Consider the following 21271-nt stretch of genomic DNA (forward strand, 5'->3'; position numbering starts at 1 on the left):
AGAAAAACGATTTTAAATATAATAACGTTACATGCAGTAAACACCAATTATTAAAGAAAAATGATCTTACATATAATAATATTACATGCAATAAACATTAATATTTCAAGAATAAAAGGATTTTAAGTATAATAATATTACCAAAACTGTACTAACATAGTATGATATCACAAAAGTTGTAGGAAATATTAGAAATCTGAAAATAATAGGATTACTTGTAGTATATTCTAGTATTTTTCCCCCTCTGGCTCTATTTTTGTTCATCAGTTTATGTTGTTCATTATATTCCACAAATGAGTGAGATCATATGATATTTATCTTTCTCCGACTGGCTTATTTTGCTTAGCATGATGCTTTTAAAGTCTATTTTGTTGGATATGAGTATTGCTACTCCAGCTTTTTTTTTCTTTACCTTTTGCATGGAAAATTTTTTTCTATCCCTTCACTTTCATCCTGTGTCTTTTGTTTTGAGGTGGGTCTCTTGTAGACAAAATATAGTTGGGTCATGTTTTTGTGTCCATTCAGCTACCTTACACCTTTTGATTAGAACATTTAATCCATTTACATTTAAGGTTATTATTGAGAGGTACTTATTTATAGCCATTTTAATTCTGTATGGCTAGGTTCCTCTCTCTGTTTCTTCTCAGAAATCCCTTACAGCAGTGGTTCTCAATCTTCTGGCCCTTTAAATACAGTTCCTCATGTTGTGACGCAACCATAAAATTATTTTCACTGCTTCTTCATAACTGTAATGTTGCTACTGTTATGAATCGTAATGTAAATATCTGATATGCAGGATGGTGTTAGGCAACCCCTGTGAAAGGGTCGTTCGACCACCAAAGGGTCCTGCCTTACAGCATTCCCTTTAGCATTTCTTATAATGCTGACTTGGTGGTGATAAACTCCTTTAGCCTTTTTTTGGGGGGCGGGAATGGGGGGAAGCTTTTTATTTGACCATCTATTTTGAATGATAGCTTTGCTGGATATAGTAATCTTGCTCTCAGATCCTTGCCTTCCATTACCTTGCGTACTTCATGCCATTCCCTTCTGGCCTGTAGAGTTTCTGATGAGAAATCAGGTGCCAGCCTATGGGAACTCCTTTGTAGGTAAGAGGTTTCTTTTCTCTTGCTGCTTTTAAGATTCTTTCTTTGTCTTTAATTTTTGGCCTTTTAATTTAATTATGATGTGTCTGGGCATGGGTCTGTTTGGGTTCTTCTTGTTTGTGGTTCTCTGCCTCCTGAACTTGTGTGACTTTTTCCTTTACCAGGTTAGGGAAGTTTTCTACCATTATTTCTTCAAACACGTCTATTTCTTTCTTCCTTTCTGCCTCTTCTGGCACAACTACTATTCTAATATTGTTATGTTTCACTTTGTTCCACAGCTCCCTTAAGCTATCCTCCTGTTTTTTAATTGTTTTTTTTTCTTTTTGGTTCTTTAATTGAGTGATATTTTCAACTCTGTCTTCTAATTCACTGATTTGATCCTCAGCTTTGATTAATCTGCTGTGTATTCCTTCCAATGTGTTCTTTATTTGTGTTATGTCATTCTTTATCTCAGACTGTTCTTTTTTTCATAGTTACTATATCTTTTTTTCATACTGTTGAGCATTTTTAACATCATTACTCTGAACTCTGTTTCAGATAAATTTCTTATCTGTGCTTCATTTATCTCTTCTGGAGAATTCGCTAGTGCTTTCATTTGGAAGTTGTTTCCTTGTTTCCTCATTTTGGTTGTCTGGATTTGTGACTATGTTTTAAGTAGATCCTCTATACCTCTCAATCTCTAGTGCAGGACAATGTTAAGGATATTTGAAGCATGGTAAAAATTATTGGCTACAAAACATGAAGATAACTTCTGCTAAATAAATGTTTAAATAAAAAAAGTCAAAACTGTAATGAATTAATTTTATAATTATTTCTCTTTTATTCATAAAAATTGAATACATTGGAAAAATAGTTCATTTGCAAGAATTCCTGAATATATATAATCTCTGTTAAGAAGTCATAACCAATAATATATTTCAAAAGCAAAATTTAAAAATTACTTCCAAAATTTTTTAAAAGTTAATGTAGGATGTGGGTACATGTTAAAGTATATATGTGCAGTAGGACCTCCAAAAGTAAGAGTGACTAGGATTTAGCATGGTCTTAAAATATTTTGGTTAAAAAATGCCATGTTTTTACCATGTTATATGTCAGATACATAATATGCATCATCTTTTTTAATCCCTACAGCAGTTCTGGGTTGTAGCTCTGTTTATCATCAACATAGCTAAGAAAGGCAGTGCTGTAATTTGAAGGCAAGTCAGCTTGACTCCAAATCCTGAGCTGTGAATGAGATATTGCAATGTTATGGTATCAAATAATAATAATTTTAAAAAGCTTACAAAATTGTATAAATGGTTTGATTATAATTTTAGGAAAAATACTGTATTCATTGAAAACAAAACATGCTTCTGATTTTTTACCATTCTATATCTTCTAAAATATCTTTACAATGGTCGTGCAACACATGTATTGATTTTTTTACCTTGAATTTATTGGGGTGATATTGTTTAATAAAATGATATAGGTTTTGGGTATACAATTCTATAGTACATCATCTGTATATTGTATTGTGTTCACAATCCTGTCACATCTCCTTCAATCTATTTATCACCCCTTTACCCTCTTCTACCTCCTTTCACTCTCCCCACCTTTTTTTAAAAAATAAAAAATATATATATACTTTAAATGTACACATGTGTGTAACTGCACCCTAACCAAGATAAAAGGCATTTCCATTACCCCAGAAAAGTTCCCAGTGCTGTCTCTTCAAGACAGCCCACCACACCATCACAAAGCACTGTCCTGCTCCCATCACCACAGGTTCCTTTCTCTTCCTTCAGAGTTTCATGAGTTTCACCCTTTGTGAATGGGTTCTTCCACTCAGCATCAGGTTTTTAACATCCATGCATTTGGTTATTTACTTTTGTATTGCTGAGTAGTATTCCATTGTGTGAATGTCCACAGCTGGTTCTTTAACTCTCCTGTTGATGGAAATTTGGTAAGTTTCAGTTTGGGATTAAGCTACCTTAAACATTGCACCACTCTTATTGTGGACATGTAGTTATCTTGGGTGACACGTAGGAGGGATGCTTGGATGACACCTAGGAGGGATGATGTAATATGTTTAACTTAATAAGAAATTGCCACAGTGTGTGGGTGATTGAGTTGTCCTACAGCCAGCCCAGCATCAAGCATCTCAGTGGTTTTAATTTGAGATGTTCAAGTAGGTATAGAATAATATTTAATTATGGTCTTAAATGTACATTTCTTTGTATAACAATGATTGTCCAACATGATTTTAATGTGCTATTGACTACTTGAATATTCCACTTTGGGAAATGTCTGTTGTAAATATTTTGCTCATTGTTTAAACTGGCTTGGATTGTCTTTTTATCACTGGATTGTAGGAAATTCTGTATATTTTGGATGTATTTCATTCGTCAGATATGTTTGGCAAATGTGTTCCCCAAGTTGTGATGTGCCTTTTGCATTTTTTAAATGAACTTTTTATTGTTGATAGTATTACAGATATCCCCCTCCCCACCTTTTGAGAAGCGTTCAAGAATACTTGCATAATACTGTCATCTTGTGGTTTTATAGAATCATTACAGTCTCAGCTTTAATTTCACTTTGGGAGCTGATTACTAGAGGGCAGCACTGAGCTTTATTCTGGTCAAGTTTCCAGGGCTGATTGTGACAGAAAGCTAGGTCAGGATTCCACCTCTCCCTCAAAACTAAACAAACAAACAACAAACAAAAAACACGCAAAAAAACCCCCCATTTATAATGCCATAAATAAATAGATAGATAATCAAAATACCTTTCCATAGCTCCTTTGCATCTTGAAGCAATATAGCAGAGTTATTAAGTATTGAGCCCTGCAGCCATGCTGCCTCAATTTGAGCCCTGACTCCACCACTTACTAGCTGTGTGACCTTGGCCAAATCACATAACCTCTCTGGATTTTATCTTTTTCTCCATCTCTATAGTGAGGATAAGAATTGTCCCCATTCTTAGGGTTGTTGTGAAAAATAAATGAAAGAATACATTTACTAGTATAGTGCTAGTTAAGAGGGGTGCTCAATAATTAGTAATTATTACATTGCCTTCTGCCCAAAGCTATCCTTCTTTTAAGGATATATATATATATATATATATATATATATATATATATATATATATATATATATATGTTATTGAGCATTATAAGCAGAGAGAGAACTTTGTTATTACTGCTGAACTCCCCAAAGAAATTTCGGTGGGGTAGGGTTTATATTAAACACTTAAAGAGAGGTTGAAAATTGCAGTTCAGAGCCTGCACTGGAATCAGGCATATCTGGCTTGAATCTAGCCTGAGCCTGGGCAGGTTACCTGCTCTGCCTAAGCTCATTTGTTGAAAATAATATTACATGCATCATAGAATTTTTGTGGCAATTGAAATGAGAGTGTCTTTCATGCTTGTAGCATGCATAACTGGCATGTAGAACTCACAGAAACTTACATTTTGTTTTCCTCCTTATCCTCAGTGGGGTTTATGTGACACAGCAGCCCTTGTGGAAGAATATGGACATTTGTCTAATGTTCTTTCTTGTAGTTTTCCTCTCCCACTCTCGGTCTTCTTCCTCTACCTCCCTGGCTCCCCTAGTTCTCACGTGATGCCTGACTGCAAGGAGCTACATGCCCAAGGCTTGTTCTGGATGATTAGGAACACAGCATTCTGGACCTAGTTCTATAGCACATGCCCACATCTTGTAGAGCTGTGCATTCTGTGTCTCAGTCTCAAAAGGAATACATAGATCCCAGGCTAATGTTATGGAAAGTCTTTACACTTTCACATGATAGATACAATTGAGGGTTCTCTGTAGTATTTAGCAGTAAAAAATATTAAATGTTAAGGGACTGTGTTTTTGCCCTTGCAATTAAAGTTAAGAGGGAAGTTAGAGAGATTTGTTTGGCTTCACAATCAGTTTTGTGTAGGGAGAGGCCATTTTGGATCCTTTTATTCAGTGGCTCCTTAGGAATTAAAGATCGTGCAGTGATGACCGAATTTTGTAAATTGTTAGGCTTTCATATTGGGAATGTAGGACAGGAACTGATATAAGTTTTAATAAAGTCCAGTAGAATCTCATGAACATTCTGGTACTATAGGTCAACAAGACCCCCGAGGGACAATATTTAACCAGACAGTGTAGCTGATGTTTCTGACACATGGTAAAGGTCTATAGGAATGATCCCTAAGATTGTACTCCAAATGGATTATACTTTAGAGTCAAAAGGAACCTAAATAGTTTTTAATTTCTGTCTTAGAATCATCATTAATTATACTGCAACTGAAGTTAAGAGAATCAATGGGTATATTTGAACTTATGGGTAAGTCCAATAGACCCATCCCCTGATTTCTTTTAAGAGACAGTAGTTAAGAGCCTTGGATTATAAAGCTACACCACTGATTTTCACAATCTGGCTCCACTACATGTTAGCTGTATGCCCTTGTAACTTTACTTAACCTCTTTGTGCCTCAGTTTCCTCATCTATTAAATGCGGATGATGATACCAACCCTATAAGACTGTTGTGATAGATCAATGATTTGATACATAAAGTCCATAGAACACTATCTAGCACATAGTGAACCCTCAATAACCGTTAGCTACTATTATTAACATACAGGGTGGGCAAAAGTAGGTTCACAGTTGTTTATACGGAAAATAATACAATAATTAATTGTGTTTCATGTACTCACAACTGCAAACCTATTCTTGCCCCACCCTGAGAGAGAGACAAGTGACAAGTGTTTGTGGAACTCTTTTTTTTTTTTTTAAAGAAAATCACTTTAGACATTTTATTTATATGCTAATTCAGAGCTACTCCTACCTATGAATTTGGAATCTCATGTCTATTCCGGATTTTGGGGCAATCCTTGAATGATAATCTTTTGAGCATCCTAGTCCTCATCAGAACTCTCCTGTGAAGTAGCTGCTGGGGCTCATATATGGCACCATGGGACTGATAGGTAGAGAAGACTAGAAGGCCTTCACTTAAACAAATATTTTGATTAGGTGAACCCAAGTTCTACAGTTAGGGATTGTTTTCCTTAGGTAGTCATGGTGTTTTCCTGGAGCCCCTGTTAAAATGCAAATATCCTTTGAGGGAATAGCACAAGAAATGCATTAGTGGAATGTAGTAAAGAGAAGCATGGGCGTTGTTGTTGTCAAATGGTGTTGCCTTTAAATTCTGACTCTACCACCTATCCAGAATCAGACTGTCTGGGTTTAAATTCTGGCTCCACTGATTACTGACTATGTGACTTTGGTTAAGTTACTTTAACCTCTCTGTACATCGGGAATTCAATTAGTATCTACCCCATGGGTCACTATGTAGATTAAATGAGATAGGGCTTCCAAGAATGCCTGACACATCATCAGTAGTCAATAAATTTTATTATTGTCTAATTCATCAGTCTTGGTATTCTGATTTACAAAATAGGGAAAATAAAATATACTTTCATGGTTGTTATGAATATAAAATGAGATAATGTACATGTAAAAATGCCTACCGTAATAAAAAAACAAAACAAAACAGATAATAATGAGTTTTGGCAAGAACCCTCATATATTTCTGGTGGGAATTTCAAATGTCCCAGACTCTTTGAAAAACAGTTTGGCAATTCCTCAAAAAGTTAAACATAGAGTTATCACATGACCCAGCCACTACAATTTTAGGTATATACTCAAAGGAATTGAAAAGATATGTCTACACAAAAAATTGTATACAATGTTCATAGAAGCATTATTCATAAGTCAAAAAGTAGAAAGCACCCAAATGTCCATCCATTGATAAATGAATGAATTAAATTAAAAATAGGTGATATTCATTAAGAGTGCATTATGACTCAGGCACTATTGTAAGTTTTTTTTTTAATTTTGAGAGTACATTTATTAAAGCTGGGACAGTGAAACAAGGAAGGGCTTAGGATAGAAGAAGTAACATCCAATAAAATGGGATATAATTCAGCCATAAAAAAAGAATGAAGTACTGACACATGCTACAACATACATGAGCCTTAAAAACAGTATGCTAAGGAAAGAATCCAGTCACAAATGACCACATATTGTATGTTTACATTTATATGCAATGGCAAGAATAGGCAAATCCACAGAGACAGAAAGTCGATTAGTGGTTGACAGGGGCTAGGAGGAGAGGAAGAATGGGGAGTGACTACTAAATGGTTACAGTTTTTCTTTGTGAGGGTAATAAAAATGTTTGGGAATTGAATAGTTATAGTTGTACAACTTTGTAAATATATTACAGAACACCAAATTCCACACTTTAAAAGAATTAACTTTATGATATGTGAATTGTGTCTCAATAAAATTTTTATTTTTGAAATGTCTGCCTCATTTAATAGAAGCCATTTTATTTTTAAAATGTAGTCCTCATTTAATAGAAGCCATTTTTAGCTACCAACACCTTAGTTCTTACTTTAGGAACCCAGAAGAGGACCCTGAATGAATGGTGTCCATGACAGAGAGGACTGCTAAGGAAAAAGGGATAGATCTAAAATGTGGGGTAGGTGCAGAAGTGTGAGGGGAAGTTGGAAGTGTCTCTTAGAAGGAAAGGCAGTGAAGGCATTTAAGGGGAATAGGAGACAAACTTTACCTACTTTGAATTATGCAGAAAGCCAGCCTAGATCATCTTTCAAATCCTGGCTGGAAATACAACTGATGAATGTTTTGGCATTTAAAGTTGTCCTAGAGAAAAAAATGATGTGTTTTTATTAGAAAAAGGGAAAAAGGAAGAACACAGAGACAAAAATCCAAGGGTATGTTAGTCTGACTCTGAAAGAAGAGAGCAGTAGTCCGTGGAGGATGAATTTATCCAGAGAGCTCTAATTGTTGTTAATCTCTGGGTCAATGCATTTAGGTCAATGCAATGTTAAGATCTGGGTCTGCCACAGGTGGGATCAATTTAAAGGATTAGAAGTGTTTAAACCAGTGGTTCTCAACCTTGGCTGCACATTAGAATCACCTGGGAATCTTTTTAAAATCCTGATTTCTGGGCCTCATCCTCCGGAAATTCTGTTTCTTTGTTATGGGGTGGGGCCACAACATTAGTAACAAAGAAACAGAATTCCCGGAGGATGAGGCCCAGAAATCAGGATTTTAAAAAGATTCCCAGGTGATTCTAATGTGCAGCCAAGGTTGAGAACCACTGGTTTAAATCCTAATCCTGGTCTTGGTCTGGGGATGCTGAAGAGTGCTTCACAAAAGTGTTCGTATCCCTCTCAATTATTTGCCCCATCAGTGGAATTTATCAACAGACTGGAGTCCTTGGCAGTATTATGAATGCATAGCCTTCCCAGTGGTTCTTAACCTTCCTAATGCCACGACCCTTTAATACAGTTCCTCATGTTGTGGTGACCCCCAACCATAAAATTATTTTCGTTGCTACTTCATAACTGTAATTTTGCTACTGTTATGAATTGTAATGTAAATATCTGATATGCAGGATGTATTTTCAGGGGTCGCGACCCACAGGTTGAGAACCGCTGGAGGATTCACTGAAATGTAAACACTGGGTAGCCATGCCAGAATTTTGCATGCCAGGAGGTAAACTGAAGACATTTGAGCACTGACTGACATGGTGAGTAATTGACACCTCTTGTTTATTAGAAATATTGTAATGGGGGAAAACACAGCTCACTTGGGAGCTCAGACTTCTAACTGAGATACATTAATTTTACTGCAATATGTAGGAAAAGAAAATAAATAAAAGAAAGAATGAAAGAGAAAGAAAGGGGGCAAAACGAGCTTTCAAGACACTTTAAATCAAGATTTGGGCTCAAAGGCTCTCATCCAAGCTTTTATTTAGTTTTTCTTGTGATTCTTTTTTATTTCTTCCTAATGTTGTCGTAACACAAGCTGTTAACTTGATTCAGGCTGAAAAACAAAGATCAGTCATCCATACAAGTCCTTAGCTTGACAAGCTGGAGTGAGGAACCATTTTTCTCAGAGTTATCATAGTCTTTCTTTTTTTTTTAATATATATTTTTATTGATTTCAGAGAGGAAGGGAGAGGGAGAGAGAGATAGAAACATCACTGATGAGAGACAATCATTAATTGACTGCCTCCTGCATACCCCCACTGGGGATTGAGCCCGAAACCTGGGTATGTGCTCTTGACCAGAATCAAACCCAAGACCCTTCAATTCGCAGGCCAATGCTCTATCCACTGTGCCAAACCAGCTAGGGCTGTCACAGTCTTTCTTTGCACATATTTAAAAAAAGTTTCCTTGTGAAATCAAGCTTCCTACCAGATTTTGAAAGCTACCTGCATTGAAATGATGCATCCCTATGCTGTAGTTACTTTGCATGAAAGCCTGATTCCATACAGGTGTTGGAACCTGAGTTACCCTGGCAACGACTCCAAAAGAGCTGTGGGTCAGTAATATCCTATTTCCAAAGTTTCATACCTTCAAAAATTTAGTTATGTCCACATGTCCCATTAACCTTGGGGAAGGCTTTAACTGGCTTCTTTTGAGTACAGTGGCTTTTACTAGTCACAAGAGCTTTATAATTTGGTTTCAGCAGGTAAAGGCTTAGGGCATCTCCCTCCATCCCTCCCTTTCTTCCTTCAAACCTTCCCTGTCTTTCTACTTTTTTTCAGAATAAATTTTCTTTTGCAAAATATTGATCGAGACTAAATCCTAGAGTGACATAGAACTTTCTGGTTCTCCAGTGAGTCCTAGCAGAGTTAGAAATACCACTTGAATTCGTGAAATAGAGACCAGGAATAATGGAGGGACAAACCTTCAGCTTGGGGGTTGTTTAACAAAGGGCAACAACCAAGAACAAATAGCAAGAGGTACTTTCAGACATATGGCTTGAGGAAGGATCCATGTTGGAAATGTGTAAACTTGGAAAATGCTATCAAAAAGCAAAATTTTATTTAATTTGTTATTATAGTAGGAACAATTAATTTTTAAAATTATTTATTGTTGAAAGTATTACATATGCCCCCCATTTTCCCCATTGACCTCTTCCAGGCTGCCCCTGACCCTTCCCCAGGCCTTCACCACCCTATTGTCTGTGCCCAGGGTCATGCATATATGCATACAAGTTCTTTGGTTGATCTCTTCCTGCCCACCCACCCTCCCCTGCCTTCCCTCTGAGGTTTGACAGTTTGTTTTATGCTTCTATGTCTCTGGATCTATTTTTTTCATCAGTTTATTTTCTTCATTATATTTTGCATATGAGTGAGATCATGTGATACTTGTCTTTCTCTGACTGTCTTATTTCACTTAGCATAATATTCTCCAGGTCCATCCATGCTGGTGCAAATGGTAAGAGTTCTTTCTTTTGTACAGTTGCATAGTCTTTCATTCTGTAAATGTACCACAGCTTCTTTATCCACTCATCTACTGATGGGTACTTGGGCTATTTCCAAATCTTAGCTATTGTAAGTTGCGCTGCTATAAACATAGGGGTGTATATATTCTTACTAATTGGTGTTTCTGGTTTCTTAGGATATATTCCTAGAAGTGGGATCACTGGGTCAAATGGGAGTTCAATTTTTATTTTTTTTAATGAAACTCCATACTGTTTTCCACAGTGGCTGTACCAATCTGCATTCCCACATCCTCGCCAACACTTGCCCTTTGTTGATTTGTTGATGATAGCCATTCTGACAGGTGTGAGGTGATACCTCATTGTCCTTTTGATTTGCATCTCTCAGATGATTAGTGACTTTGAGCATTTTTTCATATGTCTCTTGGCATTCTGTATGTCCACTTTGGAGAAGTGTCTATTTTTTAATTGGATTGTTTGTCTTCCTTTTGTTAAGTTGTGTGAGTTCCATATATAGTTTTAAAATTAACCCCTTATCAGCTGTATCATTGGCAAATATGTTCTCCCATGAAGTGGGCTCTCTTGTCATTTTGCTGATAGTTTCTTTTGCTGTGCAGATGCTTTTTATTTTTATATAGTCTCATTTGTTTATTTTTTCCTTAGTTTCCTTTTCCCTAGGAGATGTATCCATAAACATATTGCTAAGGGAGATGTCTGAGATTTTGCTGCCTCTGTTTCTTCTGAGATTTTTATGGCTTCACAACTTACATTTATGTCTTTTTATCCATTTTGAGTTTATTCTTGTGTGTGGTGTAAGTTGGTGGTCTAGTTTCATTTTTTTTTTTTGCATGTACCTGTCCAATTTTCCCAACACCAATTATTGAAAAGACTGTCTTGCCTCCATTGAATGCTCTTGCCTCCTTTGTCAAATATTAATTGAGCATAGTGGTTTGGGTCAATATCTGGGTTATTTGTTCTGTTCCATTGATCTATATGTCTGTTCTTGTGCCAGTACCAGGCTGTTTTGAGTATAGTGGCTTTTTAGTATAACTTGATATCTGGTAATATGATTCCTCCAACTTTGTTCTTCTTTCTCAAGATTGCTGTGGCTATTCAGGATCTTTTTTGGTTCCATATAAATTTTTGGGATATTTGTTGTAGATCTGTGAAATATGTCCTTGGTGTTTTAATAGGGATTGCATTGAATCTGTAGATTACTTTAGGTAGTATGGACATTTTAATGATATTGATTCTACCAGTCTATGAACATGGTATATTCTTCCACTTGTTTATATCTTCCTCTATCTCTTTTTTCAAAATCCTATAGTTTTCTGAGTACAGGTCTTTTGCCTTCTTGATTAAGTTTACTCCTAAATATCTTAATTTTTTGTTGCAATGGTAAATGGGATTGATTTTTAGTTTCTCTTTCTGTGAGTTCATTATTGGTGTATAAAAATGCCATAGATTTATTGGTGTTAATTTTGTATCTTGCTACGTTGCTGAATTCATTTATTAAATCTAGTAGGGTTTTTTTGTGGAATCTTTAGGGTTTTCTATGTACAATGCCATGTAATCTGTGAATAATGAGAGTTTTTCTTCCTTTGCAAAGATTTTATGCCACTCTGTAGGTTGCCTTTTCACTGTGTTGTTTTCTTCCCTGTGCAAACCTTTATCGATTGATGTAGTGCCACTTGTCTACTTTTGCTTTTTTTGATTTGCTTTTACTGTTATATTCAAGAAATCATCGTCAAAACTAATGCCAAGAAGCCTCCATCCCTATTTCCTTCTAGGAATTTTATAGTTTTAGCTCTTGCACATTTAGATACTTGTTCCATTTTGAGTTAATGTTTTTATATAGTATAAGGTAAGGGTCCAACTTCATCCTTTTTTCCTGTGGGTATCCAGTTTTTCCAGAACCATTTGTTGAAGAGACACCTCCTTTTCCTCATTGTCTATTCTTAAGTCTCTGGTTGAAGACCAATTAACTGTATATGAGTGGTTTTATTTCTATATTCGAGTTCCACTGTCTATGTCTGTTGTTATTTCAGCACCATACTGTTTTGATTACTGTATCTTTGTAATATATTTTGATACCAGAAAGTGTGATGCCTTCAGCTTCTTTCTTTCTCATGATTGCTTTGGCTATACATGGTCTTTTCTGGTTCCATATGTATTTTCAGAATTTTTTTTCTCTTTCTGTAAAAAAAACAGTCATTGGGATTTTGTTGGAGAAAATACTAAACCTGTACATTGCTTTGGGTAGTATGGGCATTTTAATAATATTTAAGTCTTCCAAACCATAAGTTGGGGATGTCTTTCAATTTATTTGTGTCTATTAAAAAATTATTTCATCAGCGTTTTGTAGTTTTCAGTGTACAGTGGGGCCTTGACTTACGAGTTTAATTCATTCCAAGGGCGAGCTCGTTAAGGAGCTCATTAAGGAGCTCGTTAACTCAAATTACTCTATCAACTGAATGCAAAAAATCGGCCAAGAGACAGCTGGTATCTCAAAAGACTCTTTAGTCGGGACATGCGTAAGTCAAGGCCCCACTGTACAAGTCTTTTACCTCCTTAGTTACATTTATACCTAAGCATTTTATTATTTTTTATCTTATTGTCAATGGAGTTACTTTTTAAATTTCCTTTTGGATAGTTCATTGTTAGTGTATAGAAATGCAACTGATTTTTGTATGTGGAGTTTGTTCCTGAAACTTTTTGAGTTCAATTATCAGTTCTAATAGGATTTAGTTTGTTTATTTGTGGAGTCTTTAGGGTTTTCTAGATATAAGGTCATAAAATCTAGAAATCAATATAATTTTACTTCTTCCTTTACAGTTTGGATGGCTTTTATTTCTCTTTCTTGCCTACTTGCTTTTGGCTAGAACTTTCAGTACTATATTGAATATGGGCAGTGAGAGCAGGCATTCCTGTCTTGTTCCTGATCTTAGGGGAAAAGCTTTCATTCTTTCATCTTTGAGTATGTTAGCTGTGGGTTGTCATATATGGTTTTTATTATGCTGAGGTACATTCTTTCTGTATCTAGTTATTTGAGAATTCTTATCAAGAAGGGTGTTAAATTTTGTCAGATGCCTTTTTTGCATATATGATCATGTGATTTTTATTATTCATTCTGTTAATGGGGTATGTCACATTTATTGATTTACATATTTTGAGCTGTCCTTGCATCCCAGGGATAAATCCCACTTGATCATGGTTTATGATCATTTTTAGATAGTTATAGACATCTTTATTGCTGGTTTTGATAATCACTTCATTTCATGCATTACAGAAAGGCTTATGCTTCCATTTATTCATATAACACTGTGCTGAATGCAGTTTGCAAGCACCATTGTTAGAAACATCTTTATCACAGCTGCTGTTATACCTAATTACACAAATTACAAGAAGGTTATGGCTTCCATTCACTGAAAGTACACTATGCCGAATGCACCTGCAAAGTAGCTTATTAGAAACATTTTTACTACAAGACTTGTTAAACAATTCACTACATACATTATAGAAAGGGTATCACTTTCATTTTCTGAAAGAATCCTGAAGGCAGCTTATAAGTACATTGTTAGAAACATCTTTATTATTGGTCTTTTGAAATACTTTACTACAGGCATTACAGAATGGTTATTGAATTCATTAACTGAAAATGCATTATCTTGAAAGCTGTATGCAAGTAGCTAATTTGAAATATCTTTATCAAAAGTCTTGAAAAACTACTACATGCATTACTTCCATTCACTTCAAAAACCTGTACTGAATGCAGCTTGCAAGTAGTTTTGTTAAAAACATTTCTTTTTTATTATATACATTTCAAGTGTTTCACATTATCACTCAAATTTGTGTACACTATAAATGATCACTCCCTAAAAGTCTAGTTACTATCCATCATGGTATATGATCCTTTTAATGTGCAGTTGAAAAACAAACTTTTTTGAACTTGGTATGGGTAGGCATTGTGCTTAAGAGGAATAACCTGGATTATAAGAATACCAGCCTTATACCTAGCATAGACAGTTGATCACTTTTATCTGAGGAGCACAAAAAGTCTCTTAATTTTTCTAATTAAAAAGTGGTTCATCCTCCTTTGCCTACTTGTAAATGATGCTTGAAATTGAAATATAGATTAATTACTCTGGCATAAACTTCTTATCCCCGGTTAGAAACAAACACCATTGGTTGGAGAGGAGTAGATGAAAATGTCAAATATGATTAATCTTTTACATAGCAGTGAAAATTATATAAATATTTTCTTTTTCCTAGAGTTGTTTTTCTCGCCAATAATAGAAAGAGCAGAGAGAGCTGGACTAGTAGTTTGAGACACACTTTACCTACTAGGTAATTTTGCCAAAGGTGGTTTCTGACCAAGGCCTAAAATAGAGCCTTTTTAATAACAGTAATATAAAACATTTTTTTGTGCTCCATGTCTCTTCTTTACTACTTAATCAACAAATAATTGTTGAGTAGCTATTATGTGTTAGGCATTGTGCTGGGCACTGGCGATTCAATGGTGAGCAAAAGCAAGCAGGGAACCTACATATTTAAACTTACATATGAGCCCTGCTGGTGAACATTATTGCCCTCTTCCTCCTGATATACATAGTTGCTTTACCTGGTGAGATTTCCTAGCCAGGTGTAGGGAGCTGATAGAGGGTTAAGCCTCAGACTGACCTGTGGGCAAAGTCACAAACATTTCCCAGCTTAGAGGGCACAGTCCTCTTAGCATAATTAGGCTTGACCTTATAACACTCCCTAGATCTTATCTGGGAAGCTAATGGGCTGAGGAAGTGCAGGAAGTATAACCATGGTGTAAACAAGTGAAACTCACAGGAACAAAAACAAGTGAAACTCACAAGAACAGTGTAACTTTGGAAACCACTACCTTGTTTACCTCTCACTATAAAATAAAGGCTCAGCTTGCCTTGGGATATCTCTCTCTGAGGCCTCAGCCAGGCACAGGGAAGATCCACGGAGACTAAGGAAAGCTAGAGAGTTCTGAACACTGTCTCCGTGTAAAACATTCTTCGCCGACTCCGTCCACACCTTTGGGAACCCCTGGACCCGCTGGGGCTGGACCCCAGTAGCCAGGCCCTATATTCCCCCACTTTTTTGTAGTTTCAGGCTAAGTACAAACCATGCTCTCAATATGTACTTGTTAATAATGATGATAAGATAGTGAATGGTTTTAGGAACCGATATTGTCAGTATAGCATAACTCCAGCATTAGGTGGGGGGTACTTCACATTGTAGGTACTTGGTAGAGGATGCTAGACCATATTTAAAATGATCAGGAACTGGATCTGTAATATAGAACTAAGTACAAATCCATTAGAGGAATCCAGTAAAAAAAGCTAATTAGAAGGGCAAAGGCTAGAGAATGTTGAATAAATTTAGAATGCAGTTTAACAGTTCAGAGGTTTAGAAAAATCACGGCCTGGAAGAAGTACAAATCTAAGGATAAATGTACATAAGAGAAGAAAGGGACTTATAGATTTTCTAATTCAGCTGGGGGGGGGGCGGGGAGACTTAGAGAGGGGGAACAAATTCTTCAGTGTTACATGGAGAGTCAGTGGCAGAAATGGATTCAGGACCCAGACCTTCTGATACCCAACAGTCTTCTTTCCAAACAGCAGGAAGAACTAGTATTTATTGAAAGACAGCTGCATACTCAGCATTCTATCTTATTTAATCCCTTACATCAAGGTATTACATTAAATTTATTTCCATTTTGAGGACGAGGAAATTGAGAATCAGAGCAAACATGTTAAAGGCTGTACTCCCAAGACTTCCATTCTCAAAGACTAGGATATAATATAGTTGGCAGTCACCCCTCCCCCCCAACACACACCAGTTGTGCAACACTGAACTCTGAGTAAGGTGTAAGTGGGTTGCCCCAAGTGGTCTTGAACACTAGTGGCAAATTCCTTCCAGATGGATAATAAATTTCTATTTGCTTCTCCAAGTTTATTCCATCTGTCCTACTCATTACCTAATTTCTTTTTTCATGAGAGACTAAGGGACTTTAACACACACACACACACGAATCATTCAAATTCAATCTGAGTTGCATAAACGGTATAATAATGATGGTTTTAGTGACTTCATAAGTTTAGGGTAGTGATGGCAAACCTATGACACGTGTGTCAGAGGTGACATGCGAACTCATTTTTTTGGTTGATTTTTCTTTGTTAAATGGCATTTAAATATATAAAATAAATATCAAAAACATAAATATTTGTTTTACTATGATTGCAAATATCAAAAAAATTCTATATGTGATACGGCACCAGAGTTAAGTTAGGGTTTTTCAAAATGCTTGCACGTCGAGCTCAAAAGGTTCGCCATCACTGGTTTAGGGTCTGCTGGCAGGCCATTTAGTACAGTGCTCAATCTACTGGGTTGCAAATCCCCATTCTACCAGTGTGTCCTTAGGCAAGTTACTTACCCTGTCTGAGCTTCAGTTTCATCATCTGTAAATGAGGGTGATAATAGTACTTACTTCAAAGGGCTGTGATTAGGTTTCTTTTTTTTTTTTAAGTTTTATTGCTTAAAGTATTACAAAGGGTATTACATATGTGTCCTTTTTTCCCCCCCGCCCTTGACAATCCCCCATCCTCCCCTACCCCCCAGTGTCTTATGTCCATTGGTTATGCTTATATGCATGCATACAAATCCTTCGGTTGATCTCTTACCCCACTCCCTCCTGCCCCCCAACCCTTTCCGGCCTTCCCGCTGCAGTTTGACAATCTCTTTGAGGCAGCTCTGCCTCTGTATGTTTTTTAAATCAAGTTTTTAAAATAACATAATACATGCAATGAGATTAGCCCAGTCTTTGATACATAGCAAGAACTCAGTAATTACCATAGCTTTTGTTATTTGAGTGCTAATTTCTGGCTCAAATGTACCACTTCTGGAAGAGTACCCTTCAAACTAGGTGTGTTTGGGGGAAAAGAGGCAATAGGTTGGCCTCCTTGCCCTGTTGCTATGAATAGGGCTCTATTCTTCATATGGAATTGCACTCACTGTTTCCTACTCCTAATGGTTGAAAGAGTGAAGTCCTATAAGGACGGAGATATCACACAGTTCAATATCCTTGTTATAATTCAGACCAAAAATAGGGACCCCTTCCATGCTATTCCAGAAAACGGGGTATTCCTAGAGTGCCTTGGCTCCCAAATTTGCCATAACAGATAAAAGATTGGGGCTAGCCTTGGCCAGTTTGACTCAGTGGATGAAGCATTGACCGGAGGACTGAAGGGTTCCGTACCTCATACCTAGGTTCCAGGCTCAATCCCTGCCCCCAGGACACATTTGGGAGGCAACCAATCATGTGTCTCTCTCATGTCAATATTTCTTTTTCTCTGTCTCCCACCCTCCCTTCCACTCTCTCTAAAAATCAATGGAAAAATAAGGACACATATGTAATAACTTAATACAAAAAATTGAAAAAAATATCCTCAGGTCAGGATTAACAACAACAATAACAACAACAACAAAAAGCTTGGGAGATTGGGGCTGGGGGAAGGTGAGAAGATAAGCATGTGGCTGTCAACTAGAGCTTAGCCTTAGATTATAGTGCTAGACTGGGGCTCATTGAAGGCTGAGTCCACAATTAACACATCATCCATGGTGAATCTCAACATCATGCCTTCAACCTCGCACATGGAATAAATCTATTTTGGGGGAGAGAAGTTGAACTGAATTATTTTTGAAGGTCTAGGAATAAATTTGTGCTCTTTTACATATAGTCAATTCAGAACCACTTTTCCATTCCCCCTCCCCCTCCCCAAGCAAAGTTGGAAGTTTTCCCTCTCCATCCTATACATTCCTCAGCCTCTGACTTATACTGTTTTGTGAGATGTTTCCTGCTCAGTTCTTTTTTTTTCACCCTAGTTTTAACCAGCTTTCACTTATTTATAACTGTTGGGGCATACTATTGTGACAGATCTTTAAGATCCTGCCCTAGCTAGTTTGGCTCAGTGGATAGAGCATTGGCCTGCGGACTGAGGGGTCCCGAGTTTGATTCCGGTCAGGGGCACATGTCTGGGTTGTGGGCTCTATCCCCAGTGGGGGGTGTGCAGGAGGCAGTCGAACAATGATTCTCTCTCATCATTGATGTTTATATATCTCTCTCTCCCTCTCCCTTACTGTCTGAAATCAATAAAAATATTAAAAAGAAAAGATCCATCAGGTGTGCCCCTAATTGGTCTCTTGAGAAGTCAGGCTTTCTTATAAAATTAATGGTGAGAGTCAAGTTAATAACTAAGAGTCCTGGTACAGGCAGATTGTTTCTGACAATAAACAACTAGGCTGGGCTTGACCAGTACACACCAGTGCTGATTATCAGCCCAGAAGAGAGCCATGACACTACTTTTATCTTTGGTCAAAATTAACAATTTAGTAAGTATTTTCCTCACTAACATCTCCCCCAAGCAATTCTTTTCACTATGACGAGTGTGGTTATTCCTGATCTTAGATCAACTTTAATGTTTATTAATTCATTTCGCAGGCATTTATCTGGTACCTATACTATGTTGGGAACTTGGTTAGGCATTAGGGCTATGAAGAGGACCTCGAGTCTAGAAGCTTCCATTTCAGTGGGCTGTGTTCTGCATAGACAGCACCCTCATTGTTGCCCGCTCCTTGTGGTTGAAAGTATGAAGTCCTGTAAATAAAGAGATATCAAACAATTCAGTATCTTTGCCACATTTTATGCCAGAAATACAGATAGTGTATAAGTCAGAGTGATACTTTTCCTAATGGGTATAAATATGAGGCACATGTGGAAAAACAATGAACTCAACCTGGGGGTGTTAACTAAGGCTGCAGAGTAGGGAACACTTCCATTGGGTATTGAAGGTGGAGTTCATCAGGATAATCTAGAAGTGGAGTATGGGAGGAGAAGAGGACATTCAAGGCAGAAGAAATGGCATTTTCCAAATCCGATGCTTGACAGACTATAAAATATATGTCTGTAGAACTGCAAGAATTTTACTGTAGCATCAGCTGAGAACAGTGGGACATGGAAGTATACAGAAAGGCAAGGGCCAGATGGAGAAAGACTTAGCCTGCATCATTGTGAAAGAATCCTCTACGTTTGCTGATACCACTTCATTTATTCCTATTCATTTTCAACTCATTGTGGTCCCTCAAGTTATAACCTTACTCTCTGAATCCAAATCTATCAGACAGACACCTTTCCATCTTCAGCTTACCTGAATTCTCAACAGAATGTAAGATGTGACAGGCACTTTTCATCCAAAAGTTTTCATCTTCCTTGGATTGTAAGATACCACTGTCTCCTGGATTTTGCTGTTTCTCTGGACTTTTCATATAAGTTTTCATTATGACTTCTTTTCTTTCTGTCTGACCATTAAATGTAGGTTCTAGAGTTTTGTCCTCTGGTTTCTTTCTATACTCTACACTGTCTTTTCTCCAATTACCCTTTACCAATTTATTACAGTCAAATTTATATCTCTAGCTCAGCTTTCTATTATGAGATGCAATATATCAAACTGTCTACTGGATATTGCCACTTATACATTCTACAGGCATCACCAGTTCAACATGTCTAATAGAATGCATTATATCTCCCACTCCTTCCTTTAGTGTTATCTATCTTAGAGACTTGTATCATTTTTCAATCAGTTGCCTAGGCCTGAAAAGATCAAAATCATCTTGGAGTCTTCTTTTTTACTCCTTACCTTCTACATCTTGTCAGTGACCAAGTTGTTGTTGGTTCTACTATCTTAAACTCTGAAATTTTTTTTATCTTGGTGAAATTCATCTTCATTTTTTCTTCATCTTCATTACCTGTCTCTTGGCCTGTCATCATTTCTCATATGGATTACTACAACGACCTCCAAACTCGTCTCCCGGCCTCCAGTCTTGCCCCTTTCCAACCCATTCTCCACAGTGATACTTGAGTGATATTTTACAACTAAAAATCTGATACCACTTATCTACTTAAATCCATTGTCTACAGGATTAAATCTAAAAAACTATGAATGGTATTTATGACTCTTGGTGATCTGGTCCCTACGTTGGGTGATAATATAGACCCAAGCAGAACAAATGACTTGGAATTCTGAAAAATCTAACACATCCTTTTCTTTTTAAAATTCTGTGTTTTACTACATGCTGTTTCTTCATCTTGGAAGGCTCTTAATACCAATACCTCTTGCAACCCCATTCTACAGGCTAACTTTTCTTTCAATACTCAATTCAGAGAGATGTCCCTTCTCCCTCCTCCCCTCCCCTGAAATCTGGGTTTGGGTGATCTTCTTTGTCTTCCTCTGTCTGGGCTACTTCAATCATAGCACTTTTTACCCTGTATTCCCATTATCTGTTTACATTTTTGTCTCTCTCCAAGAGGACAGTATGGTGGAGAAATGTGGACATATTTAAAACTATAATAATGATAATATCATTAATATAATGCTAATGGCATGCCAGACCCTGTTATAAGTGCTTGCTGTATGTTAACCCATGTAATCCTCACAATACTGTGGGCAGTTATTACTAAAGTTAAATAAACAGAACTTCGTGATGAATTGAATGTGGGGTCAGAGAAGAAGGAAGAGTCTCAGGTGACTCCCAGGTTTTTGACTGGAGCAAATGGGTGAACTGTAGATGGAAGTGCTATCCACTGATATAAGGAGCACAGGAAGAACAAGAAAAGGAGTTTTGGTTGGAGGGAGCAGGGAAATATTTCCAGGTTTGGAGCTACTATTCCTTTGCCATTTTTCATAACCAATATTTCCAGAAGCTTCAGGAATAATGTGAGTAACATCTTTGCCTCTCATTGGCAGTCATTTGGAAACACCACTGTCCATCTCGGGAAAGTACACTAAGTTTCCAGTATCTCTTTG

Source organism: Myotis daubentonii, chromosome X, assembly GCF_963259705.1.
Source record: "Myotis daubentonii chromosome X, mMyoDau2.1, whole genome shotgun sequence".
Classification (NCBI taxonomy): Eukaryota; Metazoa; Chordata; class Mammalia; order Chiroptera; family Vespertilionidae; genus Myotis; species Myotis daubentonii.